We start from the raw sequence: 5342 nt of genomic DNA on the forward strand, positions 1-5342 counted from the left end.
CCGCCGCGGCCCCGAGGGCTCGGCTGGCCCGAGGCTCCGGCAGCCGGAGCGGCGCTCGGGCGGGAGGGCCAGGGTGCCTGGCATTCCCGGAGGCCGGCGAGGGCGGTGGGCGCCGCGCCCCTTCGCTCGCGTCGTGGGAGGCGGCGGTCAGGCAGGGTGGCGGTGGTCCCGAGGCGGGGGGCTGTGGGAGGGTGGAAGGCAGGCAGGACCCTAGGGCTGCGTGCAGCTGGGGAGCATCGGCGGCGCCCGGCGGGCGCGCTCCGTGGGCGCAGACAAAGCCGGGCGCTGACGCCCCGCGACGGCTTGGGCCGCCCAGAGCAGGGGCACAGGGGAGGGAAGAGGAGTCGCCGGGGCGACGGCTGGGACACGGGGAGGGGCTGGGCCGCCCTCCCAAAGGGCGTACAGGTGGTCTACTCGGGGTGTCCCCTGGACAATGTGGGGAGCAGCTCTCTCCGAAGAGCCAGCTAGGGGCTAACGGGCTGCGCTGGGCTAGGCGAGAGCCAGGCTCGGAATGGGGTAGGGAGTGTCGAATGCTTAATTTGGGAGAGGGATTCAGAGAAGCCACTGCCCAGGGGTGGGGGCTGGGCCTCCGGTAGAGCCGGTGAGGGGTCTGGGGACCCCCTCGGAGCTTGCACCAGGAAGGGGGGTATGGCCTGATAAGAGAAGCGCCGTGGCTGGCGCCTGTGGTGAAATGTGCCCACCGGTTGGTTGAACACTCTGCCTGTGGTGGCACATCCCGTGCCAATCCGCGGAGGGGGTGGGTAACTTGTCCGTGTTTGGAGCAGGCAGCAAAACGGCAAGTGTCTAGGGGCTTACTGGAATGGGTAGGCGTGCATCTCAAAGTGTGTGTAGTGAAGGCCCCGCATCTGTGTTTTGCTTCTTTGCCCCCCTCCCCTTTCCTCTTGTTAGCTGGGCTCCTGCCACAGGCTAATGCCTAACTAGGGTTCCAAGATGGTCTGCTCCCTGTCCCCCATTCTTCAAGTTACTTCCCCTCTCTCCAGTATTAAAAGTGGCTACTTTCCCCGTGGATCATTCACAACAGTGTAAGAACATGCTTTGCCACTGCTCCCCTCCATTTTATGGCCCCCCCTTTTGCCTTCATCCCTCATTCTCCGCTAGCTAAAGACACACTTCTCCACCTCCCTTCACAGCAAAACTTCTCCAGAGAGCTGTCTGTACCTGTGGTCCTTGGGTTCTTCAGCTCACTTGACCTGGCTTTGGTCCCATCGATTCACTGAAACTACCCAAGTAAAGGTCTCCCTTGATTTACACTCCCCCACAAGTAGGTCTTCCTTGACCTTCCTTGGTCTTGATCATTCTCTCCCATATCCTTTCTTGGCTTCTCCTGGTTTTCTTCCTTACCAACCCCCTTTCCCCCCACCAAAGCCCTTCCTTACTTGTCTTTAAGGACAACTCCTTCACTCACTGTGAATGTTGGAGGATCCCTGGGCTCTGTTCTCAGCCCCCTCCTCTCCCCTGAGTCCCTTCTATTTACATACCCCTCAAGCTCTCATTTTTTCTTATAATTTTTAAAATCAAACATTCATTTACAAACACAGGTCTTAAGTGTATATCGTTTTCATTCTCATGATTTTAAGTAGCAAATTTTATCTCCAGTCCCAACCTCTCTATCCAGCCACCCATCTGATGACTTAAGGTGTCATAGGTATGAAAAAGTTAATAGGGGTGAAACAGAACCCTGACTGTGCTCCCCAAGCATGACTCTCCGCAGGCCTACCCATCTCAGTAAACGGCCTGTAACCCACCCACCATTAAAGACAGGAAACCGGGTGGCATCATCTCCTCCCGTTTCCTCCCTCTCCACATCTAGTGCTACAGCAAGTGCTTTTGGTTCTTTTTGCCAAATCTATCTCAGGCCTATTCTTCATGCTCTGACTCCACTGCTGCTGCCCTAGGCTACTGCCCCAGGCCAAGCCACCTTTTATATCTTGCCTGAATATTGTAGTAGCTTTTGCCTGCTTTCCCTAAGTCTGCAATTACCTCCTCAAATCCATTTTAACAGAGCAGCAAGAACAATTTAGAAAAATATTTAGTCTCATTCCTCTAAGACCCTCAATAGCTCCCTGTTGCACTTGGAATGAAATTTCAAAGCTTTCCCCTGGCCTTTCAGATCTTCCAAGGTCTGGTCACTGCTGACCTCTCCCAGCCTTATCCTAACACTGTCCCCTTTTCATCTTCCTGACAGTCACACCTGAATCACTTCTGCCCCTTGAACACCTAAGCTTTTTCCTGCCCTGTGTCCTTTGCCTGTGTTGTTTTCTCTGCCTGGAATGTTCTTCCAAGGTTTTCTACTGGGCTGGCTATGCTCCTTCTTATTTTTCAGGTCTCAGCTTAAATATGCCTTCCCAGTCTTGGTAGAAGCCCGTCATTCCCTGTAATTCATCGTAGCACCTGGTTTACTTTCTTCATTGTACTTATCACAGTTCATAGCCATTTGTTGCAGTTGTCTGTTTACTTTTTCTGGCTTTCTAAGGGCTGGAACCTTGACTGAATGGCCCACTGCTGAATCTAGAGCATTTAGCACAGTACCTGGCATGTAGCTGATACTCAGGAAATCTTGAGCCAGGTGGAAAGGTCAGGGCAGTGCAGGAGCCCCTTGTAAACCTCAGGTGATCCTAAGGATTTTTATTTTCTTTCCATGAAATCAGTTGTGCAAATCACTGCAAGAATCTGAGGGGGTCAGTGGGAAAAAGGGAAGGCTCAAAGGCAGGCCTGTATGCCTAGTGGGAGATTGGGTGGGTCTGGCGGGGTGTGGAGTTGATGTAGGTTGCTGTGGGTTGGGGAGGAATGATTTCCTTTGCTCTCTTTGGTGGAAATCCAGACTGGGTCAACAGAGGGGTATGTGCCTGTGTGCTTGTGTGTGATTTCTAACTCATGAGATGGGGATGGCCTGGGCAGCCAGGGCTTTACCCAGTCTCTTGGGTGACTGCTGGGTGCCTAGCCCTCAGGGCAGGGAGTTGAAGGGGAGGAAGAAGCTGGAGTTGGGGGTCTCTGTAGACCCTTGTCTTTCCACCCACAGCTCCCCTTTTTGCACAGAGGAGCCAACTGAGAATTGAGCTGTTTGGCTAGTGCTTTCAGAATGGAGGGCTAAGAACTGAGGGACCTCAGATCTGGGAGAGGGAAGCTTGGCCCTGGACAGGGGGACTGGTGATGGACCAAGGTAACATTGGGAGGTGAGCGCTGGAACTAGGGGATAGGGGTTCAGATCAGGGCTGGGCTGGCATGCCTAGGAAAGGCTTTGAGCTAGGATAGATGGAAGAAATGAGGGTATCCTGGGTGGGAGAAATCAGGCAGAGGCCAAGAGGCTAGGCCAGGGCCCTGGTATACTCACTGAGTGCCAGGCAGTGTTCTAAAGACTTTGCAAATATTAGCTCCTTTGATCCTCTTTTCTTTTTAATAAATTTATTTATTTATTTATCTTTTTATTTTTGGCTGCATTGGGTCTTTGTTGCTGCACATGGGCTTTTTCAAGTTGCAGCGAGTGGGGGCTACTCTTCATTGTAGTGGCTTCTCTTGTTGCGGAGCACAGGCTCTAGGTGCATGGGCTTCATTAGTTGTGGCACGTGGGCTCAGTAGTTGTGGCTTGTGGGCTCTAGAGCGCAGGCTCAGTAGTTATGGCACACAGGCTTAGTTGCTCCGCGGCATGTGGGATCTTCCTGGACCAGGGCTTGAACCCGTGTCCCCTGAGTTGGCAGGCGGATTCTTAACCACTGCACCACCAGGGAAGTCCTCCTTGAATCCTCTTAACATCTCTGTAAGGTACGTCTTATTCCCATTTTACAAACTGGAAGACTGAGGCACAGTCATACAGCTCAGTAGTGACAGAGCAAGGATTTGAACTTAGGCAGCCTGGCTCCAGAATAAATGCTCTAAGACACTCTACTCTGTCACTTCTTTCATGCCTCTCAGATATGAGCCAGCTGAAGTCTTCTTAACAAATGTTTTTTCATGACCTGCAGAGGTGCCTGGCCTTGGGGCTGGGGAAGTAGGAAAGACGTCACACCCTGTAAGGTAGAAGGGGTCCTCACTCAGAGGGGGCAGCTGAGTCTCTCTGTTTCTTCCAGGAGGGGCTTTGGGCCCAGGCCAGGTAGTTGGGTGTCACGCACACTGTGATTTCTGGGAGCTAGGGAGGACAACTACATCTTGTACAAAAACAGCTCCCTGCTTGAGATGCCACCATTAGAGTGTCACTTCTCTGGGTTCAGCATTGCCACATTGCCCTCTTCATCTGCCTCTGGAGAGCCCAGAGAGGTGAGGTAGGAACTCTGCAGATAAACTGGCCTGTTTTGTATTCCATCTAGGATGTTGTGAGGTGGAGCTTCAGACTGGGCCTTGGGAAACCTGGATGGGGGTCTGGGTAGGGCTGGACTGAAGGTGGGAGCAGAGCTGGGGGAACAGAGAAATGGGAACTGAAAAGAGCTTAATCCACTTCAGTATTGGCCCTGTCCTTACCCCTTTTTGTCTGTCTGTAAAATGAGATTAGAGAGACTTTTTTTTTTTTGCTTCCCAGAGGTTGTAGAAGCCAGGAACTCCTTGAGGTTACATGCTTGAGTACCTTCTTGCAGACCCAGGGTGAAGAGTGAGGACTCCCCATGGGATGCCTGTCTGTAGGAAGTGGGCCAGGAAGGAGGGAGTGGGGAGGTGGGTGTGACAGCCTTGTCCTTTGAGGCTTTTCTGTTTGGTCATGAGGACACCTCTGGGCAGGTGACTTGGCCTCCCAGGGGCCTGGCTAATAGGCTGAGAAAAGGTTTGCTGACCACACAGGGCTGGAGTCTCTTTGCTGCAAGTTCTGACCCCAGGGTTTAGGGGATCTGCTCATCTATCTCAGATCCTCCCAGCCCCCCAGGAAAAGAGGGAGGCAGACTCAGTGGCATTCTCTTCTGCATTTTGGGAAACTGAGGCCCAGAGCAAGCACATTGCTGCTGGAAGCTCACTAGGCCCATGTTTCTGAGGAGTGCTCCTTCTCTGGAGTATGCAGGAGGCTTCTCCACACTGCTTGAGTCCTTGTCTGCTGAGTTGAGGTGAAGGCTGTGGCAGAGCCTGAGTCCAGCAGGCTAGAGCTGAGGGTGGACTTTCCAACAGCTGGACACTGGGCCTTGTTACCTGTGGTTGGCATCTGGCATCTTCTATGCCCCACCCTGGTGCTTGGGGCCACTGGGAACACAGGACAGGGTCCCCACTCACCAGGAAATAAGAATGAGCTATGCCAGATGTGATGTAATGAGGTGCAGTTCAGACCAGCTTCTTGGAGGAGGTGGTGCTATTAGAGTGCCCTGAAGTCTTGGGTAGCTTTGACCAACACAGGAGGGGATGGCATTCCT

The 5342-nt window shown here is 53.1% G+C and overlaps 1 protein-coding gene across 3 annotated transcripts in view; it reads left to right on the plus strand.

Annotated features, from left to right (window-relative positions):
* The window catches only part of SMOX (spermine oxidase), a 39463-nt gene that overhangs the window by 399 nt on the left and 33722 nt on the right, over positions 1-5342 (plus strand). The window lies entirely within an intron of this gene.

This window comes from Lipotes vexillifer, unplaced genomic scaffold, assembly GCF_000442215.2.
Source record: "Lipotes vexillifer unplaced genomic scaffold, Lipotes_vexillifer_v1.1 scaffold556, whole genome shotgun sequence".
Classification (NCBI taxonomy): Eukaryota; Metazoa; Chordata; class Mammalia; order Artiodactyla; family Lipotidae; genus Lipotes; species Lipotes vexillifer.